General features: G+C 46.3%; 1 long non-coding RNA gene across 3 annotated transcripts in view; it reads right to left on the reverse strand.

The window, feature by feature from the left end:
* LOC113913278 overlaps nucleotides 1-16,864 on the reverse strand; it is a 68,827-nt gene that overhangs the window by 35,007 nt on the left and 16,956 nt on the right. For 2 of the 3 annotated variants that reach the window (XR_003517140.2, XR_003517141.2), the window contains 2 exons: nucleotides 4,398-5,128; nucleotides 12-3,812 (listed from right to left, as the gene is read on the reverse strand). This is a non-coding gene — a long non-coding RNA (uncharacterized LOC113913278). Of the gene's footprint in view, nucleotides 1-11; nucleotides 3,813-4,397; nucleotides 5,129-16,864 lie in introns of those variants that run through there. The other variant, XR_004819618.1, reaches the window with a different exon arrangement.

Consider the following 16,864-nt stretch of genomic DNA (forward strand, 5'->3'; position numbering starts at 1 on the left):
ACTTGTGATTTTTTTATCATTTATCAATATTTTTTTAATTGAGGTAAAATACACAGGACACAAAATTCACAACCACCATTTTTGAGTGTGCAGCTCAGTGACATTTAGTGCATTCACATGGTTGGGTAGCCATCAACACCGTCCCTCTCCAGAACTCTTTCCATCTTGCAAAACTGAAACTCTACATCCATTAAACAATGACTCCCCATTACCCCCACCCATCACCCCCATAAGTACCTGGCAACCACCATTTTACTTCTGTCTCTCTGAATTTGACCCCAAGGAGTCATACAGTATTTGTCTTTTTGTGACTGGCTTATTTCACTTAGCAGAATGTCTTCAGAGTTCATCTATGTTTTAGCCTGTCTCAGAATTTCCTTCCTTTTTAAGGCTGAATAATATTCCAAGGATGTATAGACCACATTTTGCTTATCCATTCCTCTGTCAATGGACACTTGAGTTGTTTATACCTTTTGGCAGTTGTGAATAATGCTGCTATGAACCTGGGTTTAGAACTATCTCTTCATTCCTTTCGAATGAAAGCCCAGAAGTGTCTTCTTTAATTAGTGATCTTTTATAATGGCTGAAAAATGAATAAGCATTGATATGATTTTTCTTTCACACAAGAAAATATGCAATGATCTCTAGTGAAATGTGAGTGTATTCAAATTTCATACGTGTGTGTGCTCGTGTGGTATATATATACATATATATTGAGCAGACATTCAACTAACTGCTACTTAGTAGCCTGAGGAGTTCTCTAAAATTTAGCAAAAAAGATGTTTTCCCTTCTCTGAACTTTGCCTCTTCCCACAGCATGAACATATGAATTTAAATCAACCAGGGAAGTTAAAACTATAAAATCAATACTGTGTTCACTCTACATTGATGTCCTCCACAATTTTTTGATTATGATAAAAAACACATAACATAAACTAGAGCTAAGTATATTCACATGGTTGGACAACAGAGCTTCAGAATTTTTTCATCTTGCAAAACTGCAACTCTACCTATTTAAAAACTCACCACTCCCCCCTCCTTGACACCCCCGGTAACCACCACTCTACTTTCTATTTCTAGGAGTTTGACTACATTACACACCTCATATAAGTGGTACAATTTTTAAAAATTAAACATTAGACAGAACCTCTAGGCAATAAAGAAAAGTGTCTATTTATTGACCATTAACCATTGTGTATACACACAAAGAGTGCTTTGGTAAATTTTTTACAAACCTCTCGTTTGCTAGTGATTTAAGAATGCTAACTTCCCCTAAAAGAAAATGACTCAATTTTAGCCAAATATTTGATGAGCAATTAAAGTTTTATGACAGAGGCCTATCTACTTTAGTCAATAAAGGGAAAGTTATTTTGAAAAACACCTGCTATCATTTCAGACTTCTTTAGCAGTTGATATGTCTTGGGGAGAGTTGGCCTCACTTTCTGTGGACCATGTGTGTGAGGAGGCTCATCAGGCTTAAAGGGCCTGGAACACTCGCTCCTGGTTGGAGTTCTCCTCACTGGCTAAGATTTCTTTAGGATTCTTACAAGGAACTAGTCAGCAAGGTAAAAATGGACTTCAGTGTTTTCCGGGTGAGATCGTGATGCTACCCTGGCCTCGCTTCCCCTCTTCTACCCCAAATCACACAGTGGGACCTCTCCCCAAGTGAGCTGTTCTTCCAGCAGCCCTCCTCCCTCACACGGTGCCTCCCATAGGCCACTAGCCTTTCCCTCCCTCCCCCATTCCCGAGATCCTCAAGGATGCTCCTGCCTCAGTGGAGCAGCTTCGCTACCCTTACTCCTCTTGTCATGGTATGACTGGTACAGAAAATGGGAAAGGGACAGTAAATGTCTTTGCCAAATGATCCTCCTCCTCCCTTATCCATTCTCCCTCTTCCTCCCAGCTCCCTCCCTATCACTTCCATGGGCTGGCCTCTGCTGGCCTCTAGGGATCCCTATTTACCAATGAGCCAGTCAACTACCCACAATCGATACCTACCGAAGGCCTGCTAACGGAGGCCCAGGCCCAGAAAATCAAAAGGAAGGAACTTGGAGCAGATCCAGTCATATCACCAGATGAGCTTTGTGACCATCATACCTTCCCTTGGGGTTGAGGTATTTATAGAAGGCGTTCCTGTGGAAGGAGCTCCACCCAGGATTCAGGAAGCTAGATGTCAGGTTTAAGATGTGACTTTACCCCACTTACACACTAACAGGTTAGCCTGATTCTATTTTATGGATGCTGGCAGGAGACATGAGCTCCTGGGTCAGAAACAAAGACCCGTATTACTCACAACACAGCAGGCGGCATGAGCATCAACATATTGGCACTAGCTCCTCTTGCCCTCAAGGTCCACAGGAGTGATCCCCGGCCCAGGTCAGTATTACAGGTAAAGTGGGTTTGTGTCATGGCCCAGGAACACTGAGCTTGGGGAATCCACTGTCTTCACAGCCAACAGTAAACAAGTCTGCCTTTTAGGGGCAGAGGGTGGGGAGACGTTACCCTCATTTCTCAAGGGCATCAGCAGCAAGAACAACTCTAAAGGTGGCCTGGGGCAAAGAGCAGTCTTGGCACACTCCACAGGCATACATGAGGCCTGAGGAGGACTCCCTCTCCCAACACTGGCTCCCAGGTTCAGCCCTGCCAGTAACTAGTCGTGTGATTTCAACAAGTAATCTTTCTGGCTCAATAACATTTCTGGCTCCTCGTTCTCTTTATCGATAAAATGGTAATCCATACCCATTTGTCCCACAGAACCAAAGAACCCATGTGGAAAGTGGGAGGTTGGTAGAATTTTGTGGAAGCAATGAACTGTCTGGCTTCCTGCTTGGGAAGCCACATGGAATCCCTAAGTCACTCCTGAGTCTCCCCCAAGCCATGCAAAAAAAGCAATATTTTGCAAATAGGTTTGAGGCCCAAGTTCCAGAAGGTCAGTTTCAGCCTATTCTTATGCTAGAAAGCCCAATTCTCCCCAGCTTCCCTCACTCTTTATGGAGAAAGCTCACCTCCGGCCTGATACTGAATACTAAGTGCTCCAGAAACTTCCACCATCCCACCCTACTCTCTATTACCACTTATTCATCCTACACCTCTCACCTGAGAGCTCTATTTCTCTCCTAAAAGGCCACATGCCCTTGAAGCCTCAAAAGGTGACCAGATCTGTGCTGATGTAGATCAGTTAACGGAACCACACGGTACAGACACAGAAGACGTGCTCATCTGAAAACTTCTACCCATGATATCATGTTCCAAAAAAGCATTCTAATTTACAAACCGCATCCAAGCTAGTAGAAGTCTAAACTTAACAAGAAATAATTCATTTTCTTCAAAAGTTTTAGCAAAAATGGAACAGAGCTAAATTGAAATAGAAATCTGACTTCCTTCAGTCAATAACCCATGAAATATACAAATTTCCTATGGGATCCTGAAAAAAGAATCTAAAGGCGGAAACGTTAGGGTTAATGGAGGGAAGCACTTAGATGACCTTCAAGTCCCTCTAATTATACCCTGAGGATGACAGCTGAGCTGCCCAGGCCACTGGCCAAAGGCTTCATCCTCACAAACCACCTTCCCTCTGACCTTATATCTGTCAACACACCAAAATATGTATGTCCTCTGTTCAATAGGCAAAGTGGATATAATTATCCCATTTTAAAGATGACCCAATTGAAATCCCTAGAGGATATGTGACTTACCAAGGATGAGACATTTGGCAAGAGGCAAAGCTGGAATCAGCCCAAGGTCTCCTGCCCCATAGTCAAGCTGCATTGCACATCTGTCTCTGCTTCCTCCAAATTATTTTTAGGAAATGCCTGAATAATCAGGCCAAAGAAGGAAAAGAAAAACAACTCAGTTACTTTAAGGAAGCCCAGGCTGATGGAGACATGTACCACATGCGTAGCTAGGAAGACAGGTAATGCACAGGTAGGTAGGTAAGTAAATAGGTAGGTAGGTAGGTAGGTAGGCAAATAGGTAGGTAGGTAGGTAAGTAAATAGGTAGGTAGGTAGGTAGGTAGGTAAGTAAATAGGTAGGTAGGTAGGTAAGTAAATAGGTAGGTAGGTAGGTAGGTAGGTAGGTAAATAGGTAGGTAGGTAGGTAAGTAAATAGGTAGGTAGGTAGGTAGGTAGGTGAGTATGTAAGTAGGAAAAAACATAGGCATACATATCCATAAACATTTGAGACAACTTAGAAAATGAACCACAGTATACAACAGAAAAATAAATAATAAAAACAATCAAAATTGGCTGAAAGGAACAAATAAATGGATGCCACCAGTCACCAGGATGTGAAAGAGGCTGCCATCGGGGGCCAGACTCAGTCCTGAGTCCCCTGTCATTGTATGGGATATACTTGTCACTGTCAATATAATGTTCACTCAGAGAAACAAAAGCCTTACCCAATTCTTATAAAAAGGACTTTGGGTAACATAATAAAGTCCTCCACTGTGCTTTTGCAAAATACCCAGGTTTGTTCTTCGCAAGTACATTTCTGTGTCGGCTGCCCTCTATAAAAGCTGAAGACATGATATTCAATCTTAATTCGTTGGATGCTGTTCTGTGGGAAGCTAAGATAACGAGGTCCAGGGACACAGCTTTCAGATGACCTAACTCGGAGCTAAGGTGTACATGGTCTCATGCCCTGTTTTCTTTCTCTTCACGTCTAATTCCCAGATACAGGAAGAGTTCTCGATGTGTAGGCATCTGACACCCCATAAACATCCCAGTTGAGAAGCTGCAGATGTTACCGGAGTCAGATACCCAGGAATTAGGAAGCCAAGCAGAAGAGAAGAGGTGAAAATAAAGGGAGAAAATAACAAGGGCTATAAATGGAAGATTCTAGATAAGATTACTTTTATGGTCCGTGTGAATTAATAAGAGACCTATTCCAAGTGCCAATCACATCAGCTTCTTGAAGGCTTTGATTCTTGCATCCATTTGGAAGTTTCTGCACTAATGGCATCATGTAACTTCCTTATATTTGGTTGGCTGGTTGATCTTCTAAAGTCATTTTGCCCCAAAGTTATTCTCGCGAGCCTGTTCTGTGCCTGCTCACTCTGACACTTCTCCATTCATGGAAATAAATTTCCTCTCCAATTCCAGCTGCAAGCCAGACCAACAGGTGTAGTCTCTGAAAGAATAAGTCAGGAAAGAAGATGTGAATTGAGTAGTGCTTAAATAAATGCATATCCAGTCCCACAAATATTTACTGAGCTCTTTGTATGGCAGGAACTGAGCTGGGTGTCGAGCTTTCAAAGATAAGATGAATAAAGCATGTCCAACGCCCTCAGGGAGCTCACAATTAACAGAGAAAAGTGTGTTGTTGGTACCCAGTCCTTCACGGGAAATCAAGCCCTTGAGCAAACACTTTATCACACACTACACTTTGAGTACTGTGACAAAGGAATAAATGCAGCACGGGTACTGGAGAAGCCCCTTCTGATTCAGAGGATGGGAACTTTTCAGAAGGACAGTGATTGCTTATTCAATCTCCATTCGACTACCCCAGGTCCTTGCCAACAGAACCCTGATTTTTGTTCAGGGACCCATCTATAAGAGAAGGAACCCATGGGAATAAATCTAGTCTAAACCAGTCATGGTAATCCATTCCTCTCGCTAGGGTGGACACGTGCTGAAATTAGGGCCCAGAAAATATGACAGGAAGGAGGCTGGGCAGACTTCCAGGAAAGGTTTCTTTGTTCTCAAAAAGAAATGTCCATTTTCCTCTGGATCCTGCTGTCTGAATCTGATGAATGGAACCGTCAGCCACCTGGGATTGTGAGGCATACTTGCCACAGGGCACTCGGCAGTCGGTTCCCTGGTATTTTTATGTGTGGATGTGTAAATGCTCATGTGTGGGTAGAGGCACTTATCTACAAAGCTGTGAGCCTCTTCAGAACATGGAGGAGGCCTTCCACGTTCCACATCATTTTTCCCTCCCACAGGATATAGCATAGCCCAATACGTAGATGGCACCACCTAAATGTCTTTGAATAAATCAGTACATAGCAAATCTACTCATAGCATTTATTATAATCATTATTAAGGCATAACGTACAATTTTACTAAAATTTTTACAAATGTATGTTTCCAGTATATGTAATGTTTTCCGTTTTTATAATTTTTCAAAATACAACCCAAGACTAATCTAGATATGTACCATCCAATATGGTAGCCTCTGGACACATGTGGCTATTTAAACTTAAATTAATTAAAATGCATTAAAAATTCAGTTCCTCAGTCACATGAGCCATATGAGGCTAGTAACTACCATATTAGACAATGCAGATAAGAACACTTCTACCATCATAGAAAGTTCTATTGGACAGCACTGTTCTAGAGCATGCACCGCCCACCTCCAAATGTAGCCCAGTGTTTGGCACATGGTAGGCATCCAGTAAATAGTTGTTTAATTAATTAATGCATTCTGCTGATCATTCCAGATATTATTACAATAGCCAAGATACAAAATGGCAAGTCCTGTCCCATCAATGAAAGCAACAGAACTAAATATTTAGCATATGACAAAACCAAAGCCCACTGGTCTGTAGGGATACTGAGTTATCTAGAAAGCCCTACTGGTTCCCTAACTGGCAGATTGCCCTAACCACACATGTCCCGCAACCACAAAGTCAAGCCCAAGCTGAGCTGATGAGCCTGGGCGGATCATCCATTACTCCACGGCCTAGGATGGACAGGTCTGTGGTTTATAATATACCCTTCTATTTGTTTCCGTGGACTGACTGTCCCAAAGGCCGCTGAGCCAATGTACTTTTCAGGGCTTATGCCCAATTTCCCTTCTCTTAAACTTCATCAAGAAATTTCACTATGAATTAGAGATTTGAGATTATTCCTCAAGTCCCAGTGGATGAAAAGGCCTCTTCTGGTCTTGGGGCAGCAGATAACATGCAGAAATGAAAACTAGACAGGTCTGGGTCGAAAGCCAGCTCAGCCCCTTAGCTGTGTGACCAAGGGCACGTTGTTCAACTTCCCCTAGACTCTTGTTTTTTCATCTATACAACAGGGACGTCAACAGTTCTCCCTGGCAAATCCTTTCAGAACATGATGTGTCCGTGTGTGGAGCGTGCTCGATTCCTTCCCAGCCCTCACTGTGCCCTGGACAAACGGCCCGGTCAGCCAGAGGTGCTCCCCCAATGGGGTTGTCTTTCCCTTTCCTTTCCTGGCACAGTCTGCCTGAAGTCCCTCTGTATACAGCCCCTGGCCTGAGGGGCTGTTATTTTTGTTAATGTTAAGTAATAAGCTTGTAGCTACCAATCAGAAGTGCTTGGAAGGCACTGAAAGACACAGGTAGGGTCTGGGAGGGCCCTGGATCCAGGCTCCAGTAAACAGGCAAGTTCTGACCTTGTCCCTTGAGATTGTCCCCATCTGGAAGGCAACAGCCCTTTCTCATCCTCTGGACACCCCCCTCTGCTGGCTGCTTTGTCTTCCATCTCCTGAAGGCTGCATCTACCCCCACCACTGACCTGTTGCCCCTCTGTCCTTTTCTACGAGCCTCTCCCTGACAGAATTCCTGGAAATTCTCACTAAAATGGTAACATGGGCTCATAAGGGTATGTGCATCAAATAGGGATGCATTTAATAGGGCCGATGATATTGGAACCTGAGTCCCTACTTAATTCTCACACTTCTCACCTTCAAGAGAGCTTCAGATTTAAAATGAGAGTCTGCGCTTATAAAAATGACCAATAATGCATTTTTTTACCTCCTAAAAATACATTTCAGTTCATGTGTCCCCCTCTGGGGTAATACAGGCAAGTGAGTGATTGTATCCACTCTTGCCAAAGCCACAGAGCCACAGAATTGGCAGTCCACCCAACACGGTATTCTGCCATTTGTCACGAGATTTAGTGAGGTCACCCAGACGCAACATAGCATCCCTCATTTAGCCTTCTTCTACGTATTTATCATAATACAGCCTAAAAAATGCTGTTCTACTCAGTACATTTGAACATTTTACTATCCTTGAAATTACCTTCTGGCTACCAGTTTGAGCATTAGCTCAGTTTAAGCTTTTCATGATTTTATCACCTGGATAATATCCCCCCTTTCCACTTTTGTCCACACTGAAGAAGTCTTAATGGCTTTATTTGCTTCTCTTTGGGACTTTGCCCATCAAAAAGTCTAAAATACATCGTAAATATTTTAAGTCATCTTTAGTATTTTAAAGATGAGTTGGCCTTCCATCAGTTGTTTGTTTTTTTAGTTATTGTTTTAGGGACTTGTTCCACCATTGACCACGATCTTGACCACGATCTCTCCCAACATTAGCGCGGCAGACATTTCCATAGTGCATTTGCATAATGTGGGGCAAGCTTTTGAGAAACAGAAATATTTCATTTTTCATATAAAGTTCTCAGTTTTTCCTTTACATGTGTAACCTATCTATCAATGCTTCACTTAATCGAGCCCTAGTGTTCCCCAGGCTTAAAGAGATCTTGCTTTGAGTAATCTCCCAGAACACAACCAGCTCCAGGAGCTTCTGGGATGTTTCAGAGGTGAAGACAGCTAGGCATTAAATCAGCCTCAGGCAAACTTTTACCACAGTAGGACTGAATGATTTTGACTGCTAAGTTTTGGAGCGCAGTATCCGTTCTCTGTATCTCTTCCCTGAGATCAGAAACCAAAACTTGTACCATGCTTTGTCCTCTGCTACTGTCGTCTCTGTAGGACGTCCTTGTTTCTTTGTCCTGCAGACATTCTTGTCCCACCGGCGTGAGAAGTCACAGCGCTGTTCTGCATCCCTGCTTGCATCTTCCCACCTCGGTAACAGTGACCAAAGTTTTCCTGCCAATCGGGAAAGAGTTTGACCTTGACCACTCCTGCATTCATCAACAAGCAGTTATGGAGGACATCCTAGGTCCTAAACTCTGCGCTGGACCCTGGTATGTGTATGTATTTAGTGAAAGCAAGCTCTAGAATAAGACATAAACAAATAAAGGATCACAGCGGCCCATGGCGCAATGTCCACAGGAGGGGCCAGGGGACACGGGGACACAGAGGAGAGAGCAAGCACTCCATCCTGACGCCGTGCTGAGGGCCAGAGAGATGGTGACCTTTAAGAAGGACTTGAAAGATCAATAGCAACTCCCCAGACCGGAAAAGAAGGGGTGTGGGGCATTCCAGACAGAAGCTGTCATTCACCAGCTTAGAGAAGAGATAGAGCTGCAGAAACACAGCCCAGTCCCATTTGGGACACAACACGTTACGTGTGAGATGTTTGCAGGGGCCTAGAACTGGAAGCATCTGGCAGAGGGTTTGGAATTGGAGTCTAGAGCTCCGCAAAGACAGCAAAGCAAGAGTCTTAGATGCACGACCCCTTGGTTGAAACCATGGCACGGTGAGTCTCAACGGGCAATAGGCATGATCAAAGAAAAATAGACCAGGGACAGCAGGGCACACAGAAGAAAGGGAGGCAGCTCCAGGCAGTGAGTATAGAGACGGGAGCATTTCTCTCTTTTCTGAAAAACCTCTGTAGGCAAATGTAGAGAGGTGTTCAACAGCCTCACCGACAGAGCCGAGAAGGAGACCCCCGGCTCCCGAGTGCTGTGCCCCCTACGGGCGGCGGCTTGGGTGCTCTCCCCTTGGAAGGGGGGCACCCACCCACTCCCGGCTTCTGTCTCGATTTCACCCTCTGTTCTCCAGAACTCTGACTCTTGCAACTGCTGTTTCTTTTGCATTATAAGTTCTTTATAAGGGGACTGAAAATTATTTGTGGAATAAGAGTTTACAAACAAAGAAAAAATAAAAATCCAAAATATCACTCAACACAGCATCTACATTATTCTACATCTTACAGAAGAAACCATCTATCTTTTAATGATTTTGTTTGTCGAAGTCATGGCTTTGGGGGCATCCTCTGCAACATAAGCTGCACAATCCCAGCACAAAGCTCTTCTCTCTGGTTCTGTGGTCGTCCTAGCCCAGGTTCCTGAAATGCTGTTGACAGATTGTCGGGGAGGTGGGTGACATGGCCTGGAATTTTGCCCGAGGGGTGGAAGAGCGGTGCGTGGTCACCTTTCCCTCCACAAACAGCTAGTGTCACCATGACCTGTCACCACAGAGAAAGAGTGAGGCCTGGGGCCCCGGGGACGCAGTAGAGGATCAGAGGTGATGCCACCGCTCTGCGGGACCCTCAGAGAGGCGAGCAGTTCAGGGGACTGTGCAGAGCCCAGGGGTCACAGAACTAAGGGGAGCAGAGGGCAGCAGTCTGCAGGACCCGTGTCCCTTTTGCTCTGTGCTACTCAGACATCCCTTTATTAAAGCCAAAGAGCAATAGTGCGGGCTCCATCCCACCTACCAGCTTCCGGGAATCCCAGAGAACGTGTATACAGCTCACGAGTCCAGATTTGCTATTGTCAGCCAGCTGTCCCATCACCAACCACCTCCTGCCATAACACAATGCCCTCCCTGAGCCATGAGGCTCTTCCCACACCCCTGCCCCCAGCATGGGCCATGCCTCAGTTTCCCCAACACTGAGGTCAGGCTGTAACTTCTATAAAAATGAATTGATAAGAGGTGAAATTTACAAAACAAAAAAGACAAATCTTAGAAGTGCATGCCAGATATAACGGCACACAGTGTCCATGGGCCCAAGCCCTCCACACACCTCAGCTTGCCTGGGATGGACAATGCAGTTATCACTGGATGGGTCCTCAACTAATCACTGCTAGCTTCCCACCTGCTCTGTGAGTGTCCCAAAGAGAAAGATGCACTACATGGTTTACCGGCCTACCATGCCATTCGGAAGTACTTTTATCAACATATCATGGGTGCCTCTCTCCAGAGTCCTGGGCCTCTACCTCTCCAAAGATCAGCAAGAGGGAACAGGTATACCCTGTCCCAAACTGGCTTTGTAGTCAGAGTAATAATATGCAGAGTATACTTCTGTTAGTCTATACTATCAGATTAAGCTCAAAAACTTCTTTATGTAAGAACTGAGTCATAAATTCATATTTTTCCTCCCCTAATAAGGCTCCAATAATATCTGATTATCAACAAATCAGAATAACCCCTCAGCACCCTATTGGCAGGGTCCCAAGCAATTTCCCCAAAGTCCCAAGCCGGGAGCTAAGAGAGATGCTCCCACTAGATGTGCTCCCCCAACACTGGGAAAGAAAGAAAGGAGTCAGTCAGGACTTCTCCCTAGAGTCCAGGCCATTGAGATGCCAGCTAGCAGAGTACTGTCTGATTCCATGATTGCTGTCCCCATACTTGGCTAACCCATGGAGACAGGCACCCTTTACCCAGGGCGCATGGGAACCAAAGATGTCTGGGGTAGGGCAGTAATTGTCACCTGATTCTTGACCAGATCTGGCATGGCTCAGCTTTGTCACAGGCAAGAACCAAACAGAACACCAGGATAGTGTTCTTTTCCTCCATATGGCTGTGAGGTGCTCCCTGATGAACTCAAGCACACAACCAAGGGGCACTTTGAAGTCTTCCCCCGCCAAACAGAGAGGTAATTGCAAAGAATATCCCAATTTCCATCTAGAAAAAACAGAAACAACGCTGACAGCTTAAACACAGGCCTCCCCAGCGTCCCCCAGATTCCAGCCATCAGGGGTCCCATAGCACTGAACCCCCCCCCCCCCACACTCCCTTGCCCCTCAGACCTCCAGCTGTTAGTCTCAGGTCACTGTTGTCGTCCCATTCACCATCCAGGAGAGGGACATGCTCACTGAGGGGCCCACACTCGCTGTGTGGTCATCTAGAAAGCAGCACCAAGCACCTGGAATGAATTGGTTCTGACCCAATCCAGTGCTTCCACAATGGGGAAAAGTGGACTTGGTTCTCTGGGCTCTTGACAGATTTATCATGTGACTTCAGGCCCGTGTCTTCATTAGCCACCTGCTCTGCCTGCTCCAGGCCCTTATAATTAAAGAGTCGTCTGGAAGGCACTTGGTATTGAGCTGTGTTGTTTTCACATCAGCTGCTCCATCCAAAGAAAAGCCCGCTAACAGAGCCATGCTGTAATGCACCCGGTGCTCAGAAGCCCTTCCACTCACCTCAGCAAAACACGGTATTGACTTCAAAATGTACTTTCAGAGGTTAAGTGCTCATCCCAATGGTTTCCGTTGCACAGCGTCAAAACGAATTCTAGATCTTGAGTGAAAGGTCGCCTTTGTCTTTCTAAATCTCCATTGGTATAACTTATAAGGGAGCCCCTGATGCACACACCCCGGTGGTTTGCTATATGTACCAGAAATACCAAAGTCAACAGAATTCACCAGCCGAAGGAGCCTCGCCGGTAAGTGCAGGGACAGTGCAGGGACCCTGGGTTCGAAGCTGTGTGACAAAGAAAACGCACTGAGGATGAATCGGGGAGGAAGCGGGCAACAGTAGTACTGACGGAATGATGGGTGATTCTTCTCAAAGCAGTCTTTCCTGTTTTCATATTGTCTCCATAATAAAATCAGAAGTGGGGGTGGGGGAAGCTCATGGAACTTCAGTTGGACAGCTTGAATGACATCCCTGGCTTCATTTCTGTGGCTCCCTGGATACATCGCTGAAATTCTTGGCACTTCTATTTCTTCATCTGTGAAATGGGGACAGTGGTATACACTGTTGGTTTTGACCCACCAGCCTCCATAACCCTTCTCTGGTAAGAGCACCTCAAATTCACTTTGGGGAATCACCCTCCTCAGCTTCCGGTCCCAGTACACCCTGCCCTGTTGAGTCTTGACAAGACTCCGTCAGTAAAGGCTCTGCCTACACGGAGCGGGGTGCTCACCGCAGCAGGGCCCGGGATGCTCTGTCCCCAGATCCTTGACTCTTAACCAAAGAGTCCCAAGGAAGGACATGAGCCGATTCGTCTCAGGCTGGTTCTTTAGCTGTTCCTTCAATTATGTGAGTCCTCTATATCCTCTCAATAAACACACTTTTTGCTGAAGTTAGCCACAACCAGTTTCTGTAGCTCACCACCAAAAAAACTATAATTATCCTGTCTTTGATAATTGCCCTGGCCACCTCACAGATTGTTCTGAGAATCAAATGAACCATGGGTGTGAAAGCATTTTACTCACCATAAAGGTCTGTATGGATATTGGCATTTTGACTCTGTGGGGTCAAACTCTCCATGCGTACACACTGGGTGGCACAGGTCCTGGAAGCTGGTAAGTTTCCATCACATTGACCGAGTGGAATGTGGGATCAGTCATGCCAAGGAATCTCCCCTCGGGACAAGATCAGCAGACACGATGCACTGCTCCCACCCAGTATGGTATTGGTGAAAATCCCCCAGGTGCACCTGGCCACCTGAGCATTGGTACACTCAGAGGCAAGTCGTTGCTGCCGGAGTTGAGTGTTGAGCAGCACGAAGTGGACCCTCTGTGGCCCACAGACCTGCCGTACTCACTGGGCTTAGTGGATCCATTCTCATTATGTAGCTGAACCTTGTTTCGGTCTCCCCAGCATTACAATTTCCAGCTAATGAGTCAGGTGCAATAGTATATCTTAGAATAGCATACAGGCAAGTTTCAGAGCCTCTTCCTTCCGGACAAGGAAGTGTTATTCCCTGATGAATGGTCACTTACGTATGAACTCAAGTCAATTTAACATGGACCCAGGCCCTCCACAGGCCGAGAAGTCACAAATGCTGCATTCATGGAAAGCTACATACAGCACAAAATAGCTACAATACCAGGTGAGTGTCATAAGAAAAATACAAAACAAAACCGGGAAAGACTTTATGCAGGAGGGGACATTTCATGTTGACCCAGAGGACCAGAGCAATCCCAGCTGTACCAGGATTTGATTTTTCATTCATCAGATCAGTCACCATTTCTGTGTACTAACACGTTGGAGCCGTGGATATTCTTGCAGACGGGATCAGAGAGAGAACCTGGGTCTGCACTGGTCAAGTGCACACCCCATTTCTGGAAAGGATCACCTGAATAAAGAGCTTCTATGGATGCTCCAATCCTGGGCTCATCCTCAGATCCAAAATCCCCTTTAATTTCCTCCTTAACCCAGAGTTCAAGGCCATGTGGCCAGGACAAAACATTTTTTTTAACTCTGCTCTTTCAGATTCCATCCTGGAAATACTGGAAGTGAGCGCCGAAGCGCTCTCAGCTCGCTGCCATGCCGGGCCTCAGTCCCAGGAGCCCCTTGTGCTGACAAAATCACCAGTTGTGGTTTCCAACCACATTTGTGCAAACCGTCATTTTCCCTTCTCAGATTGCTAGGTTCTGTTCTCACACACATGCCAAGCTTATGAAGTTGTGCAAAGCTCAGGAAGTGAATTCCTCTGTAGGAAAGTGATTTATAATGTTACGGCTGTAGGCCCACACACTGTCAGAATAAATCTAGTTCAATGTTTCCCAGGTTCTTCTTCACCATTTCTCTCTCCCATGTTTCCTCTCCCCGCCATGTCCAATCCACCCCAACACATGCACATGCACGCACGAGGCCCACCGCCCCTTAGCTTCGTTGTCCTGTAGCAGGACCGTGAGAAGAGCTGCCTCTGGGACCCCAGCCCCATTTCCACGGTCCCCCTCACTGGCTGGCCAAACCCAGGGCCAGCCTGGAAAGCCCCAGTTCAAAATGTCAGCCCCGAAAGTGACTCCACAGTGAGAGTTTTCAGATGGATGTGGTCCATGAGCTGGTAGCTAGGCCAAGCCAGCTGAAGTCGGCAGAACCTTTCTGGAAGTCTCTGTTCTGTCCAAATGGGATCACTAGTGAGCAAGAAAGGCAGCTAAGAAGGAAGCACGACGTGTTGCTTTCAGATGGCAGAAGCAGACCCAGGTCTCTCGTGGGCATTCCAAGAGCTGCCAAGAGCCACGGTGCCATACATAGTAAAGCGAGACCCGGCTGTCCATCATGGAGGGGGAGCTGTGCCTTTGACATTAGGGTAAGTGCTGGGTCAGCGTGAAGAATGGTTATCTGATTCAATCCTCCATTTCCCCCCACTAGGCAATTCTGCCTCCCTGTTTTAAACAGGATGGGGAAAGGTAAACAGCTATTCCCCTATCCCTTCTTTTTCTTGTAGCCTTAAGAAAACACCACCTTCGGAGATGTCCTTAAATTGTCTGCCCTGGTCCCTGCCAGGGCACCAGCACTGACCCTCCATTTCTCTTGCAAGAAGCAAAGGCAGGAGCATTTGCCTACAGGGTTTAAATGGCCTGCATTCTGGCCCCAGATCAGAAACTTGGAATGACTGGGTTTTTAATTCTATCCTGGTCGTTAGATTTCTTGGAGACTACTTGGATTTCTCTCCACGGTGTCAGCCAAGAAGGAAGTATGGCCACCCTGTTCTCCCCAAGTCAGTTCAGATGCTCTCCCCGTCTCTGGCTTTGGATGGTAAAGTCAAAGTAGGGAAATGTACTGAATCCTGTTAGTACCGATTGTTTGATGTCCAACAAAGCCTATGAGTAAGTAATCATCTGCTCCCAGCAAGTCAGCCCCTCCTCAGGAGTAAAGTGGACAGAGTGAAGGAGGCAGGAGGAGATGCCACACTCCTCGGCAGGCAGGTTGGCCGCAGGCTCATCAAGACTGCAGGGGTATATCAGGAGTCAAATCAGGGCATAGGCTCTGAGGCAGAGGGAGAGCTGAAATCCCACTACGGCTGGTCCAAGCAGCTCCTTAGAATGATGCAGGACCTTGATTCCCCTCGGCCCACCTATCAAATTTCACTTAAACTTAAAAAAATACAGATTTGTCCATTTGAAAATCATAGAATCTCGTGGTTAGACAGACTTCTTTCTCATGCTTACCAATGGGGGGGGATTATGCAGTACTCCCATAACAGGGTCCTCACCATTACCCAAAACTCGGTCCCCCTGAAGAGTTCTGCTGGTGGAGTCCCTCACATGGAGGTAGTGCCCCTTGGTGTCCTGGCCTGGCCACATGGGGACAGTCCCCAAACAGTCCACTGGCCCTTCAGCTCTCTCCACCGAGATACGTGCCCCCCACACTTCCCCCATTTCCCACATGGCATGGTTTGGGGTGCCCATGTGGATCTGGTTCTCCTCCTTTCAGCATGCCCCCATCCAATATGCCCCCTTCAAGGAGAGGTGCCCCTCGCGGAACCCAGACGTCTGCCACGGGTGGTCCGACAAGGCCAGAACCAGACAATCGCACCTCTCCTTCTAAATCTATACTTTTATTAACACAGTGAGGCTCATATTCTTGGCAGGCACAACACACCCATACTGAATATTAACTTTATTCTCAACCAACCTTTAGCCTGCTTTATCCCCATTCCTGCTAAATCCCGTCACCCACCCTAGACTTCTGCAAATCATTTTCTGGACCTAGGAGCTGGACCTTTTGTTTGCTGGGTATTTTCATTTAAAAGTAGACGGCTAAACCACAAATCACTCAGGGCACACCCATCCACAGCCTTTTAATGTTGTCTCAGAACCAACAACAAAAAATCCAGCAGGGGGACAAGAACCATCAAGCTGAAATGAAGACCAGACCGCATTTCACTTAGACAATTACCGGCCTATTAATTTTAGTCAATTATTAATTCAAGCCCCTTAGTATCCAGGCAGCTTGAAAGAATGAAGGCATCTACCAAAGCAACTTGCTCGGGTGACAATGGCAGTGGAGCCACCACCCTCCAGGGCTTGGTGAGGCTGGTGGGGAGCCCCCAAATCAGCAAGCGATCTCCCGCACAGACCGGCGCGTCCACAGACTCACCCGCCATGAGCGGGCGCGCCCACTGGCTTCTGCCATCAAAAGGGACCAGCACCATCACTGAGTTCTCCCACTGCAGGGGTTAAGGGCAGGCTTCCCCTTCATTTCTGATTTCAGGCCTCTAAATTGCACTGGTAGGAAGAGAGGAAGAAGAATGAAGCGGGAGACAAAGAAGGAAGAGAAAAGAAGAGGGAGAGGCTAGTCACCA

Source organism: Zalophus californianus, chromosome 14, assembly GCF_009762305.2.
Source record: "Zalophus californianus isolate mZalCal1 chromosome 14, mZalCal1.pri.v2, whole genome shotgun sequence".
In the NCBI taxonomy this organism is placed as follows: domain Eukaryota; kingdom Metazoa; phylum Chordata; class Mammalia; order Carnivora; family Otariidae; genus Zalophus; species Zalophus californianus.